The sequence below is a fragment of the Pinus tabuliformis genome, chromosome 8 (assembly GCF_031772625.1).
Source record: "Pinus tabuliformis cultivar Carrire ecotype Pingquan chromosome 8, CPIR1, whole genome shotgun sequence".
NCBI classification, from domain to species: domain Eukaryota; kingdom Viridiplantae; phylum Streptophyta; class Pinopsida; order Pinales; family Pinaceae; genus Pinus; species Pinus tabuliformis.
In genome coordinates, this window is record NC_142294.1 from 381,688,270 (window position 1) to 381,705,265 (window position 16,996).

Sequence of the window (16,996 nt, forward strand, 5' to 3'; positions counted from 1 at the left end):
CAAGAATAATTTTGGTTAATTCCTTGTAATCAATTCATATTCACCAATTACCATCCTTCTTTGGCACAATTATGATGGGTGCCATAGGTGACACACAACATGAGGTACTTGTTTGAGTCATGCCCTGCTCTAGTAGTTATTGCAATTACTTCTTACTTTTCTCTCCTCCATAATGTTGGAGAATCTAGTAGGGCAACTATTTAAACCAATTCTCCTTAACCTTAATAATTTATTGTGAAATTTATTTATTCTTATGTTTCCTTGTTAGACATTTTCATCAAACAAATATCAAGAGCAATAACAATAAAAGAAACTGACACAAGAAGTAGGCTCCAAGCCAGGGAAAAACCCCTCCAAGGGAAAAACCCAGAAAGAATCTCTTCTCTTCTTATAGAATTTGCTTCAAATGATAAAACCAAGACCCAAACCTTTATTCCAAGACCTATTCCAAGCATCAAGTCAACCCTCCAATAATCTCTTCCAAAAAGGTCAAAGATCAACCAAGTCAACAAGGGTCAATCCTCCTTCAACCTGCTTCAAATCTTAGCTTTAGCCCCTAACTCAGATCTGCAATCTCCACCTTCAACTCTCAACCCTAAAATAGCTACATAAACCCTAATTCTTTTGCATGTGTGAAAGAATAAGGCTCAAAATCATATCTTTCTTCCATTTCTTTATTTCTTCTTGCTTCCTTGACCCTTACTTTGCTCTTACTTCTTACTTCAAATCGAACTTGTCTCTTATCTAGATTGAATGTGTGTCAAATGAGGACAAATTGCTTCTATATATACATAGTCATGGAGATAGAATAGCCTCTTCTAGGCCGACTTGTCACCGGCAGGGTTGACTTGTGCTTGGAGGTCCTTTTTACTTTATAGACATAAAATTAATATCTTTTACATGTTACATATTTCCCAATAGGGTCTTATACAAATGATATTAACTCTCTTGGCTCATGACAATAATTACTTTGACATGACAAACCCTAGAAGCATGGAGAACATGCTTAACCTAGATGACCAATCAAAAGAAGCATGAAACCTATGCTTTAAAATAATATTTTTCTTTTCTTATTTTTCTTGTAACATAAGATATACATAATGACATGAGTAAAATGAAAATAATGAAGACCAAAACTAGTTACATTTTTCAAATTATTGGGGAGGTATTCATAATTATACAATAGGTACAGGGATATTCTCAAATTGAAGAGTTTCTCATAAGAAGATTCAAATTAGTAAGCCATTTTTAATCATCAACATCATAACCAACATTGTCAACATAGTAAGGACTTCACTTTGACAAGCTCTATTTATATTAGAGCATAATGTTGGGATGCTTTACATGAGACACCACACTACCTCTTCAAGGTACATACCCCATCTGGATGTTCACTAGGTATCTCCTTCTAGTATTATTCTTATCTTGGATTCCCAATCCTCAAAGAATATCATTCCTCTTCCACCACTCTTTTCTTGGATACCTGTCCAATCCTCAAAGAGTGTTAATCAACAAGACTACTTCCTATCTTGGATTCTATATCCTCAAGGAGTATTAATATTAGATGCTTATCCAATCCTTCATCCACCATTCTCCCTCCATGGCCTTCACTTAGATGTACAAATGTTAATCTTGGTCTAGTGGATGACACATGAAGAAGATAATATGATGTCTAACATCACTCCCTCTCAACCTAAAGAGGATATCCTCATTATATGATCTTGATTTGGGAATAGATCCTTGCTCCTTCTCAAACATTTAAGGAGATTCCTTACTCCCTCTAAAGCATAGAGGAGATTCTTTTATTTCCTTTCCATTGGGAATCTTTCTAATGTGTCTTCATAAATACATCAGCTACTAGTCCTTCATGGAGATATTAAAGTAGCTACATGTCTCCTCCTCTTCTTGTGCTTTCATCTTCTCGAATGTGTAAGATCCAAACTATGACAAGATTTAGGCCATCAATATTTCATATCACTTTTCTTTAGTTATCATCAATAAAGGAATTATATTTATCCAATCAAAGTAGAGTTTAGTCATAGCTCCCTTTAGACATGAAAGTGATCCTCATCGTTCATATGAACAATGAGTTATCTCTTTGTATTGCTACCTCTTAATCCTGAGATGATGTAAACATCTTGATCATACAATCCTTCAAGGATTTCTAAAACCATTCATTAAATCTATGTATTCATTGAGTTCAAAACCAAAAATTGTAGATATACTTTCCTCAACTTCCATTATTCTTTTATGTAATGTCCTTTCAAGTAGCAAAACATATATTGATTAGATAACCAAAACCAAGACATCAATATCAAAATTACCTTGATATGATGGCCTCTTCAATTTTTTCTTACTTCTGATATCAACATCCTTTTGCATGGTTTATCTTCCTCTTTTACTAAAGATCCTTCTCCATGCTAATCACTTGTAATCAAAATTCCCATGGAACAAACTGACTAGGAAACTGCAATTTCTTCTTCCTTGGAGTTTTTATTATCAACTCTTTTTCTTTCTTCAAGAAACCATATTCAATGTTAATCAATATCATCATGTCTAAGTCATGTCATCTTGTGGAAGAGTCTTGATATTTAGCCATTCCAAAGTATGCCAAAATTCTTCTTCCAAGCATAGAGTAACCATATCGAAGACTCATTGAGAACATTTTTATAACAAACTCTTTTTTCAAGATTCTTGTAGATATGAACTCCACCTTAGAGAAAAGTTACTTATAAAACATTCCACTAAGAGATATGCTAATGTGCATAATAGAGATCTAAATAAATATAAACGTCTAAATCTAAGACTAAGTGGAAAATCTTAATGAAAAGAACTAACAATTAAAATGTTTTTGGTTGTTTTCAATTTTAAAGAGCGCTCAATCCTATGCAACAAAATCAACAGTGAGTAAAAGATGTGAACAAAGTAAACTAATTGCAAATCCAACTGTAACTAGTAGAAAAAAAGCACCTAAACTATATTACAGTTGTTCTTGGTGGCCTCTCGTTGAGTGTAAGGTGCTATGAATTCAAATCAATTTGCCTAAGGATACATTCACACTTCAAGAACAGAGTACTTGTATTAATAAAAATAGAGAGTCTTCAACAAATCCAAACATAGTGTCTATAATATATTCTTCATTATCTCCACTTTCAATTCAAGGAGATATTTATACACTAGCTAATTTAACAAATTAAAGAAATAAATGTCGAGAGGCAAGTTAGTGGATCGACAACATAGTCTTTGAATTTAACTAAGAAATGGATCTAGCATGATTTGATCTGTTGTAGCAAATCATGTTTTTCTACACATTAGCTACATGAGACTCGCTTTCTTGATATCATTTTTCCATGCTTTCTTAATGCTGAAACCACTTCCTAAAACCCTTGCGCACAAACAAAACATTGTTGAACTAGATGTTTGACCAAACATATTCTCAATCTAGTCGATCTTTTGAGTTGGAATAATAGGTGGATAAGCATGTCCTTTAAATTTGGCATCTGCTCATGTCCTTTTTTTTGCTTTGAAAGTATTTGCATCTTATCCAACCATGGATTGAGTTACAGAAAAATCAGTCAGCTATGAAAAAGTTATAATTAGATAGCAAAAGAGATATTTTAGTCAATTTCATAAAGAAAGTCTAGATTATGGGAAATAATGATTTGATACCTTTTGTTATAGTTGAAATGACATTGATGACCTTATGACCTATAAATATATATCAAAACATATATGGGGTGGATGGAAAAATTAGAAAAAGAGTGTCAAACTTGAGGACAATTTGAGGATCCAACATTCCCCCATGTTGAGGATGTTGCATGTCTTCATGCACAAAAATCAAAACTAAATAAATCTCCTTGCTATTGTGCTACTTCTGAGGCCTAAATCAACACATCTATATTTCTTGGCATCCCCTTTTTTTGCACATTAATAGACCATCTGGGTTTTCTTGTGAGAAGTTTTTCTTGCAACCCTTTAACCTTATCTCTGAGCACCTTGTTTCTTTCTTTAATATTTTTTGTTTTTATTATACAAAAAACACATTCTTAACAACATACTGTCATTTTGTGCCTTCAAAAGTTCCTTTTGTACTTTGATATACTATGATTTCATTTTCTTCTATGATATACTTGTTTAGTGCCTCTAACTGAGAAATATCTTTCTTGAAAGTGTCAATAACTTCTTCTTTCCCTTGAGAAGTAGTTGTATGTGCCTCTGAATCAAATATAGGATCATCATCATATAAATCCTCTTCATGAAATTGAGTTTCAAGGGTCTTTACCTTCTTCTACGCTTTTTTCTCCAAATTCTCCATATATACATAAACTTCTTGCTAATATGGGTAAATTTATGTAGTCTTCCTTATTGGACTCTATTGGAATGAAAATTCTACCTTTGTTCCTATGCAAACATCATCTTCCTCTTCAATATTAATAGCTGTTGGAGGGTTCTGGTTTGGTGGCTCATTTGAAAGCTTGGAAATTTATTTACTTCTTCTTAATTTCTACTCTAGCTTCATTGTTTGTAATGTAATCTTTCTCTTGCTACCATTTCTTTGTATCTTGGCTTGATTTTCTTCAACTTCTTTTGTCTTCTTCGTGGCTCCTAGTTATTGTGTTCTTTTGTTTTCATTCTCTCTTCTAACCTCGTGTTTCTTGTTTTTATTTCTAATCTTCTTCAAGTACTAACTATGTGGTGCACCCTCTTCTGGTAGAATTTCCATCGGTTCTGGTTCATTGTCTGGAAGACCCTCTTTTTTTTATATAACAACTTCAAGGTTAGGCTTTTGGGATGTTTTTTGTCATATCTTATTTTTTGGCAACTATTCCTCTTTTTAGGCTTATACAAAATGATATTTAAGTAGAAAATATTTCCAATTATCACCAATGGAATTTAGATGATCTTTAATGAGAATTTTTATCAAACCATGATGGTATAAGGATTTATCGATATTCCAAGAATCTCTCTAAATATTGAAGGCCATTTTCTTTAAACTCCACATTAAATAGTAAGGTAAATTCATTTATTTTCCTTCAACAAAGTGCATGAGCAACCTAGCATGGTAAAAGAGCATAGTACCAAACCTTCCTTCACAAGTTAGAAACTTTTGGAGGACTAGCAGTAGATTTCTCCATTTGGTATTCAATGTAGTGACTTGGTATCCCTTTTCTAAATGTTGAGGTGTCCATGTGCGAGTTATGCAAGAAATTCCTCCAATATTCATCCTTGAGCCTCTAACTTTTGAACCAGCTTTCTCCAATTTGAGGCAGTCATGTTGCCTCTGTTAACTTAGAAATCTTAAGCATGATATCTCTTGTTTCTGCTTCAACGCCATCAAATGCTTTCATAAAATATCTTGTGACCTTCTCTTCATATTCGTTTAATTTCTCAAAGGATTGAAGCCATCCTACGTGCTGCAACTGGTCTCTGATTAGAGGATAAGCTCTAAGAAAAATTGCCCCACGTGGCTTGAATCTAACAGTAACACCCATGGCAAAAGAGATTTTGCACCCTTGAATTTCCTATTTCTTGACAAGGGTGGTTGAGGATGGATATAGTGGCAGGGATTGATGGTTGATGGAGGCAAGGTATGGGTAAATAAGAAATTGATTGAGTACAAATTGAATTTCTATTTTACTAATGATCTCCCATGGGTTGTTTGGTCCATTTTTATAGGATCATTGATATTCTTCAAATCATTCATGTATGGTGGGGGGAATTTATCATAATGAGATGGATTACGATGAGAGTGATTGGGTATGAATGTGATATATTATAGTACACGGTCATAATTTGAAAATAAGGTGTATTAAAAATTAGTATACAAGCCCATAGATCTATCATTCTTTAATAAAAAATGACTTAATATTATTTGTATGTACCTTTTGATGTAGCCATTTGTCCATTTTTCATATTTATGATTTCTTTTGAATGCTTACAGATTGATAGAGTTTTTCAGATTTGCCATTAGCTACGGAATTTGAACTAAGCTACGGAAATTTTCAAATTATGTAACTGCCTTTCGAACTTTATAACTTTTATAGAAAACTTGTTGTTGTTGATGTAACTAATCTTTATTGGTTTTTCTAACCTCTAAAGAAAACCAGGTCTCCAAGAATACTTATTAGAACTGAAAATTTCATTAGAAGAAAAAGGAAGGATAAAAAGGAAATAGGACAAGACAAGGAATTGTGAAAATCTAAACTACCAAAGATTCTTGGTTTTCAGTTAAGATTTTCTATATAGACATGCCAACAATGTTGGTTTTCATGTTTATTATTATTATTTATTTTATTTTATTTTATTCAATTTAAGGAAAGAAGTTATAATTTATTTGGAAGATGAGGAGAAGGATCTCCTTTTTCAACCAACTTCAAATCAAAATTATTTTGTAAATATTTGACAAAAAAAAAGTTCTTATCAAGGGCTTATAGTATAAGTTTAATATATGTCCATTAACAAGGAAGGTAATCTTTTCTTCATCAATAGTCTTGATTCTAACTGCTCCATTATTAAAGTAGATATCTATCTCATAGGGACCAAGCTAGTGACTTTGAACTTTTCCTTGAAAATATTTGAATTTAGAGTAAAAAAGAAGAGCCTAGTCACATGGCTTGAACTTATTAACTTTGATGAATTTTTTATGTCATCTCAATCTTTACAACCGTGCTATGTTGGCTCTTTGGATAACATATTTTCGTATCTCATCTAGCTCATTCAACTATTCTAACCTTTATTTTTGAGCTTCAGATAGATCAAGCCCCAACTTTGATGTTGTTCTGAAAGTCTCCACTTAGAATTCAATTGGAAGCAAAAATTTCTTCCCATAGAAAATTGCATAAGGAGTGTGTCCAGTAGTATTTCCCCATGTGGTACGGTATGCCCAAAGTTCCTCTGAAAACCATTCTACCCAATCTCTTATATGCAAGTGTATTGTTGGTGTAAAAATATCAACAAGTTCGAGACCCCAAGTTCAGGCATAGGGGAAAACAAAGATTCGTTGTAGTCTAGCACAATGTCGACATTTTCACCTTACCCAAAAAGTATAAGGAGTATCACCCGAGGCATGTCGTGACCTTAGTTAGATGGGGTTGTAAGTCCAGTACTAGGGAGAGGTCACAAGAGGAACATAGATGTCAAGGAGCCAAACTATATCAATCAGACAACTTAGTCGTAATAGATCATGAAAATGTAGAAAATAAATATGACATAGATATGAATCTATTAAAAAAAATCAAGAAGTCATATAACCTTTCATGCACTACATAGATATCCCAACAAACTCCCTTTTCTAATAATTCATATGGTCATACAATATTACATTTGGTTTAATAGTCTCATATCAACATTACAAGGATGTCATATAAATCAATGCTTAACCACATCAATAGATATAGTGCAACTCAAACATATCCACAACAACAACTTGGTACCTTCTCCTCCTCCTCCTTTTCCCCACTCCCTTCCTTATATTTCTACCTCTACTTGGACTACCAGTTATTTCTTGGAGACTCTGCCTTCTTTCTTGCTCTACTGCTACTGTTACTTGGATGTCATTATTACTCTTCGCTCAATTGTGGTTGCCTTCCTCCGCCATTCCTCCGCGACTGGTAGTTCTCCGCAAGTTTCTTCCTTTTTCTTGGTTGTCTCCCTTATAAGTTCCCAACAGGTATCTCCACAAAATATCATCAACCATCCGAATTGTCATCAACGTTTTTTAATTCCTCAAAATGAGGGATCCAACAAGCCTTAACCACAATTCATTTACTCATCCCCGAGTCAATCTTTTGTTGGATCCTTTCATTTTTTTGATGCCCTTGGTTTTGTTGATGCTTCTATTTGTTGGGTTGTGTTATATTCTTTCCACGACTAGGTTCCCTAGTTAACCTCGGGGTTAGAGGGGGGCTGGAGCCCCCCCTTTGTTGCACCAACTACGCAGTGGGGGGTCACAGGGGGGGCGACAGCCCCCCCTGTATGGGGGGTTTGAGGGGGGCAGATAGCCCCCCTCTATAGGGTACAAGGCAACGCCTGGGGAAAAAAATTTGGACCCTATATATTAGGTGGATGGACCTACCTATGGTTTTTTGCATGGTTTTCGCACATGGTTTTGGGCACGATGGTTTTCGGTCCATGGTATTGGATGCTTCGGCATGTATATATATGTATTGTAACATTGAAAGGAACATAATGAAAAATCAAGCTAGTAGTCCCGATTTTGGGATCTAGGGGAAAATCTCTGTGTATATTTGTTTTATGTGTTATGCTCTTGCTATTGTTTATTTTCTGTGTTTTAGAATTCGTATGCAGGTAATTTTTGTACGGGTTTAAAACCTACACTAGTGTCGCTTCCTATATTGCTTCCCCTTGGTTGGTCCCTTCAAACAAAGGACCCAACTTAGGGATAGAATTGATGGTCATCTATTTTAACTGGGTGTATTTGTTGAGGGCTTCTTTCCATGTGCCTACGAGGGCAGCATCCTGAGCTAGGAACTTAGTGGTAATGTCGGTCATGGGTTGCATTGGGTGTTTCTCCAATAGAGAGTTCCACTACACATACATTTCTTCATTGAGCTACTATAGTGATTCCAAATGAGTTTGTACAGGTGGACGAAGGTCCTGGAGTATATGTTTTGTCTTTGTGGATTTGTCTTCTATTCGTTGTATCTAGTTGTAAAGCTCATTAACCTGTGTTAAGATCTCCCATTGATTATTGTCCTTTTTGCTTCGAGATTCATTGAGAAAGTGACTGACACGGCTATGTAGAGGGTAGACACGCTAGTTCTTCTTTGCCAAACAATCATACTAGTCATGCACTTGTTGTAGAATGGTGTGAACTTCTTCTACAATCTTGATGAGTGACTCTTTTAAGTCCGTTGCATCTGTAAGTTTTTTCTTGATCTCAGTTATGTACTGGGTGGTTGGGTCGGGAAGTGCCCTATGGGCTCCAACAATATTTCATTTGAGCTCTCAATTCATCAATATCACATCAGCACATTTTGCTTGAATGTGATCACAACATTCGATGAGGATACAAGTAAAAAAATACTCTGGGGCATTAACCACCACTTCTGAGACCGAAGCCCATAAGACCTTGAAATTTTCAGTGATTTGATCAACCTGACTTTGGATATGTTTCTTTTTTGGAGGAGGTGATCACGTTTTGAAGTGAGAGTGCGAATTTTTTGTTGTTGTTATGTGTACTTAGTGGCTAGGACATTGTGCAACACCTCTGCCCTTCATGCGGCTTGTTGAATAAAGTTCAACTGTTGGGTTGAGGACCAACCTTGGAGATCATCATCACTCATTCTCATTGGATCAAGAAACCGAGCCTTCAACGACTGTTCACTTGCAACAGACTTTTCTGATTCCTCCTGTGGTGAGGTGGGATGTTGTGAGGTTTTGTATGTTGGGGTATTTATATGAGTGGAAGTTGAATGACATGGTACTAATGGAGGAAGATGTAAGGGTAGTGATTATGTATGGAGTGTAGTGGTAATGGGAGGGTCAGTGATACATTTTGTGACCATGAGTGGACCCGACTCGAGCAATAAAGACAACATGGATTGTGGTGCAACTTCCCCACTGGTAATTGTCATGATGGTCTAGACAACGGATTCTACCTCAATTTTTGTCTTTGTTCCGAGTAGTGTCCCGAGGGGTAAGGTCTCTGAAATAGTGCAAAAAGTAGATGTCATATGGGGTGAGGGTTATGAGATCGGGGTGATGCGCCAAAAGTGGAGGGTGGATGTGTTTTGAAAATGGGTGAGGTAGTTTATGATGGAGTTGCTTCATCTGTGATATCGACAATCTGTGTGGAGGTGATCGTGCTCTTTTTATTTGACCCGGCTAGCGGTTTTGCATCTTTTAAACTACGAGGAATTGGGATCATCGATTCTTACTAGGAATGGGGAACCATTACATGGAGCGAAGCGACAAGGGAAGCACCAGCCATAGACTCATACAATCTTGAACTTTCAAATTCATATACAGTGGGCAAGGTACTTACCGAGACTCCAATTTTGACCATGGTCTCCTAAATGGAATGCATTTGATTTTCAAGCTTCTTGATGACTGGCTCCAACTATTCCTCAGCCATCCTTTTCTTTGACGTTGTAGATGTCTCCCCTAGAATTTTTGTTGGTTCCATCCCTTCAAACAGATATATGTGCTTCCCCTCTCGTATTTCTCCGAAAACCCCCATCCATAAATTAAACTTCGTGGAAAGTTGCTTTAGTTAGCATGAACTTTTGAGCCATCTTTTGAAACGTGTATGGATGGACACATTTTTACTGTATGCATACATGGCCATGGTTGATACCAAACCATATGTTCAATGAGTAATCATCAAGTAACATCTTTGGGACTCTTTTTATGGCCTTGATGACTTCCAACATCTTGTGGTACCATCCAATAAAGGAGGCCTCGTTAATTTCTTTGTTGCTTGGATCCATCAAGGTTCACCAAGGTGTACACCTAAGAGCCAATGGTTGGTCTTCTATGATTAAAGCCAATTCTCACCCCTCTGGTGGGAACCGTTTCCACATTTCCAAAGTAACAACAATATACCCATAGATGAAATGGGTGGTTCTCTTGTATACATCCTCGCAAACCTCAAACAACTCGTGAAGTAGAAAATTGCACCAATTCAGTTGTGCACCCTATATGCAGTTCTCTGCCACTAAAATACTATCTAATGTGCATTCATTCCATGATAAATGATGCATGAGATTCCCTGCAATAATGTGACAAGTGGATTTAACATTTGGTGTGTTGATTGGTTTTATCATTGTTCCCTTGCCTCCTGTTATCTCAAAATCAGGCCCTGGAAGGCTGCAGACCAGGAAGACTTCAAGTAACTATTTCAAACCAACTTTTGGCTGAGGCTTAGCCTCCTCAACCTGAGAGGGCTCTCTCAAAGGTTAATGATTTTGATAAAGATTAGATGGCTAACTCTATGAAACAAGTATGAAAAATATGAATGGTGGAAACACATTAAACAAAACCATCCATTGGGCTTATGGAGTCAACAACACCTCAATATAACAATGAACTCAACCTTACATGGAAGTCAGGGCATTCTGCGTTTAAATATTCAGAACATAAACTCATATGGGACACACAGTTTATGCATGTATACAGGAAGTCAGAGCACATTCAGTGAATTCTGAGTGATTATACATCCATACCACTGTAAGAATTAAGAAAAATGACAACATCACATATTCTGAACATGAAAAACCCTTCATGAATCCTGAGAAGCAAAGTCAAGCATGTATTATTGAAAATGAGTCATACATATGCCAAATACAAGTTTTTCCATAAAAATTTCCAACCCTTTGTACATCAGCTCTTCTGCTATATATAGAGCTCTTTACACAACTTAGATTCCTCCTCCAGCATGAGGGAAATTCGAATTCATCCTACTATGACACCTATTGATACTCAAAACTAACTATTAAATGCAAATGACACCTAACTAGCAGTCCTAGAGACCTAATACAACTAGGAGTGTAACTCCTTATCATGATTCAACAACCTTATCTAAGCATTTAAAGCATTATTTGACAACTTGCAACCTCAAGGAGTCGAATTTGATGAAGCCTCCCACGTGGTCACCCAACTGCTGATGACAAACCCTAGAAATTAGGGAACATGTTTCCCTGTTTTTAGGTTTAGATCCTTGAAAATTGCAGAGCCTTTATCTCTTCATCCATGACACATTTTACGAAACTGAAGGAGGTTTTTGTAGCCCATGTTGTGAAGAACAAAAACCTCTCCTGGTTTTTGAAAACATTTCTCCAGTTGTCCAGAAAATGTCCTTGAAAAACACATGGCAAACAGGAAAAATCCGTTTTCTGAAATTAGGGTCTCAATGAAAGCTTAGTATATCCCAACTGAAAACACTTATGAATAAAGTGAGATAGGTTATTGTAGCTGGAAATTTTATGAAGAGAAAACTCCCTCAGAATTCCAAAATATGTCTTCCTATAACCAAAAACTGATTTTAAAAAAGACTGCTAAAACCAGTAGACAAAGCTTGACTTTCAGCAGTTTCGTAGCGCAAGTTTAACCATAAATTCCTCCCACCTCAGAACGAATTTGAAGAAACTGAAAGAGGTTTTTGTAGTTTTGTATGTTAGGAATAAAAGCCTCTTTCATTTTTCAAAATTAAGTTTTCAGCTGCTCAGAACCCCTTCTGGAAATTTACTAGTAAACGCAGAAAACAGAGTTTTTTCTGCTGAAACAGGCTGCTACAGGGGTTTCGCAGCGCACTGCGAAACTGCTGTGTAATTTCAAAAACACAGCTTAATGCCGAAATCCGACTGTCTTGAGTTTCTTTATCTTGGAATGTCCCTTTCATCTGTTCTAAAGTTGTTCAAAACTAAATGCAGAGGCATCATTTTTCAAGGAAAAATTCAACAAGGCAAATCATCAAAATTTGAGGACTTAACCTTACTTGCTACGTGACTTTCCTTAGTTAAGGAAACCTTTCCCACTGGCTTAGTTGTGTTTTTAGATCTTTAATTTTTCCTTTTCAATTGCATGTTTCCTTGCCCTTTCCTTGAATTGGGAAATCTCAAGGTTGGTAGACATCAATTTCCTTTTTGACTTCCTCAAAGCTACATTCTTCTTCTTGAGTGCTAACTGCCTTGCTTGAATTGAAATGGAGAACTTTGATCTATGCTGACCCTGAGCTTTCCAAGTGCTTCTTATGCATGAAAGGAACATGAAAGTGACCAAGACCAATTCTTCCTCACCTTACCCCTTTTCTTTGAAATTTGTTTAGTGATAACACCTCCTTTCCAGGTATTGTACTTGTTGTATTAGCTCTCATCCCCTGTCTTCCTTGCTCATTTGGAAGTTGTTTGAAATGTAATCTATATAGCGGCCCCGATAGTAGATAAGCCTTTGAGACTATGAAGGTCCATTGCATGTATTGGGTACTCCTTATCAAGCCACAATGATCCTCCATGCATCTGACTAATAAGAAGCTTGGTACACTGCATGGTTGCTCCTATCGTCCCAAACATGGGAAAACTCCTCAGTTTCAGCAATGTCGACCATTGAATCCCCCTGAAATCATTTTTTACCTTGATAGATTGACTTCCATCAGCCTTTGATCACTAGTTCAGTGTAGACCTCATGCTTTAGTGCTACAAATTGGAAGGAGTCTGAGAGGTCATTGTCAACGAGCACTACCTTATCATATTTACCGTATAGAGGTTCTCACTTTACTATTCTTTCATTGAATTCAACCGTTGCGACAGAAATAACAACCTTCATCATTGTGCTATAATGATGCTGATATACACAAATAACAGGGGGCTCGAACTTGTTCTTGACACAATAGGAATTACGAATAGACTCTAAACTTGGTAACTCTACCACCTCGGATCTGGACTCTGAGAAACCTATCATCACCATGCAGATTAAGTATTAAATATCGACACGGAGTTTTTTACTAGACCTCCTAACTAATTAGTACAACAAATTTCCCTATGCATTCCCAATCGTGTTAACAATGTCATTCGTTGAGCTGGACCTAACTCGAATGATGAAAAATTGGAAAAGAAAAGGTGAAGTTGATGGGTAATTATGGTATCATGATGGGAGATGCTTAGGAATTGATTATGGATGTTATGGGAAATATTTAACAAAAAATTGAGCTATCACTGGCTCTTCCCTAACCACAAGAAATTGTGGTGGGGTGAAAGTATCTCCGCAACTGGAAGAGACATGGTGAGAGATTTATTCTAGAACAAGCTCAACTGAAATAACAAACATAGTTAATATATGACAAAGAAGTGACTTACACTACCTAATACTATCTATGATCTTCTTTCAAAGATGTATCAATTTGTAGTGTAATTGTTTGATCCCTGGAAGGGTTTTAGGTGTGCGCCATTCACCCATCCTGGAAGTAGAACACCATAAAATTGCACAAGATTGACTGCACCTAATTCCTTCACTTACGCAACAAAAAGATGTCCTAACCAATGCATCTATAGCTTCCTTGGAAACATCAAGAATTTTTTATCATATAGCAGAACATGCCCTCCTATCGTGAATGTTTCTACTTAATGTGTCTATCATGCAATGCCTTCTACCTCTATTTTTCAACCATTTGATGGAAAGCATCCATGAACCTAGCCTCATCTAGTTAAATTTCCTTCAACCTCTTCAGAATTGACTCTTCCTTCATCATATGAGTGACTTGTGCAACGAAAAGGCTGGGAATAGCGAATTCAGTGGGTACCACAACCTCCCATCCATATACTAGCTGGAAAGGCATATATTTGTGTAAGCATTTAAAATTTGTGCGAGAGGCCCACAGAGTCATTGGAACCCACTTATCCCAATCAACCCTGTTGGCTGAGCATATCTTGGTCAAGCCCCTTTCCAAGATCTTATTGAAAGCCTCCACCATGCCATTTTCTTGAGGGTGATACGGGTTGATCCTATAGTGTTATATCATGAAGTTATGAAGTAATGAGGAAATTGTTTAATTTATCAAATGGGTCCCCTGATCACTAGTGAGACTCTGGGGAAATCCAAATCTGGCAATGATGTTCTCAAGAATAAATATGGCAGCAATATCCGCAGTACAGTCCTTAAATGGTGTGGCCTCTACCCATATAGTAAGGTACTCTATGGAGGTGATGCTATATTTGGTGTGGGGGTGGTGTGCCGGTGGATTTATAGTTCCTATAAAGTCGATTGCCCATTTCTCAAAGATCTGTAGTGCATGTACTAGTTGCAAGGGTTGTTCATCTTGGTGTGATGGTCTCCCAACACATTGGAAAACGTCACACCTTCTAGCATATTCCTTCGCATCCTTGAAAACCGTGGGCCACCAGAGCCCTGCATGCAGTACTTTCCTTATGGTGGCCTTTCCCCCAACATGACCTCCCACAACCCATGAATGACACTCCCATAATACATCCTGTCTCTCGTGGTTGAGGATAAATCTGCGCAACACTCGATCAAGGTCTAATTTGTATAGATGCCCCACAATCAATTGATAATCTACAGCCCGGACAACCATATGCCTCCATTGTGTTGTTGTGTATTCCTTTGGTGTTTTACCTATAGATATAAATGTTGTTATATCCTCCAAGTAGTTTGGTACCGCTTAAATTCAAAATAGATCAGCGTCCAATAGTTGATCATTAAGGGATCCTCCACTTTAACCTGACCTTAGCTGCGAGCAGTGATTGGGCCCTACATTCAATCGGTCAGGTTTAACAATTACTTCAAATGTAAATTCTTGGAATAATATAAGGCATCTGTAAATTCTACCTTCAAGTATGGGTTTGTTCGCTAAATACTTCAAAGCAAAATGATCAATGGAAAACTTGAATGGACCTCCCAACAGGCAATGTCAGAACTTTTGAAGCGAATATACCATTGCAAGTGCCTCACGCTCAGTTGTGGTATATATTTCCTCTATCATAGATAACTTTATGCTAGAAAAGTAAATGGGGTGATCGAGGTTTCTCTCCCTAGGCTGAGCCAGGACAGCTCCTAATGCAATACCTGAGGTGTCAATGTGAACATGAAATTGTTTATTCCAATATAGATAAACCAGGATTGGTGCACTTGCCAAATTATATTTTATTATATTAGGTGTAGCATCACATTCTTCTGACCACTTGAAAAATTCAACCTTCTTTAACCACTTCTCCATCGATGTAGTAATCGAGGCATAGTTGTGGATGAACCTCTTGTAGTACCCTGTGTGGCCCAAGGTGGACCTGAGTTGTTTTACACTTGTGGGTGGATCCATGTTCATGATTTCCACAACCTTAGCAGGGTCTACACACACTCCTTCCTTACATACTATATGGCCCAAGAGCATGCCAAAGGGGACTACAAATATGCACTTCTTCAAGTTTAATGAGATCTGCAATTGTCTACATCGAACAAACATGATTCTAAGAAAATTGGAGTATTTCTTCATCAAACTATAAATTGTCCAACCATCCATATAAACTTATAAGATTATTGAGTCTGAATGACATAACATGATATGAATAGGACCCCCATTCTGTGGTAAATGTGGTTTTATTCTTACCCTCCTCTGCAATCCTGACTTGGTGATAATTGGAGAATCTATTTGTAAAAGAAAATCCTTCATTCCATGCCACATTGTCTAAAACTCCATCACTGAATAGAGTGGAAAAAGGATCATGAACACTAACATTGTTTAGATTATAGTAGTCCACACAAACCCTTATTTTTGTAGCATCCTTCTTATTTTCTGTAACAATCAGGCTTCCCCATTCTGCTTCATCAATCGAGAATATAAGCCTTGTTGCTAATATCTTATCTATCTCTTTTTTCACTTTCTCCTTAACTCTCGAGTTCATTTGGCATGGTCGATGCTTTACTGGTTTTGCATCTGGTTTAAGCATGATCTTCATTTCCCCTAAATACCCTTTAATCCCCTTCAACTCTGCAACAGATGAGAGGAACAAAGCTTCGTATTATTTCAAAAGATCAAAGATCTCTCTTGTAGTATGCTCATCCCAATAATATCCAATCGAGGCTAATTTCAGCTTGTCATTGGTCTCGATGTTATTTTTATGCAACTTCAAGGGCAGTAGGTGTGGAGCATCAATCACGAGCCCATCCTTGATGTCCTATTCCCCCTCAATTTCATTGAATGCAAGATGGCGGTGTAGAAATTTTGAATAATATGACACATATTCACAGAGATTATCCTGATAATACACTTATAATCGGAACATGCATAATACATAACCTCCTCTACGTTGATCATCGATTTACAGAATTAGAAACATTCACAGGCGTACATAGAAGCATCAATCACACATATCAACACAGTATTTTCTCGGGGAAAGCATCTCGCTAAAAACCCCAACTATCTGTATATTATAGTGATTGAATCACGTAACAATACATAGTAAAATACTCCTCACAAGTACTCAGTGCTATATCCACATGCTACACACAATACATCTCAGATCTGATC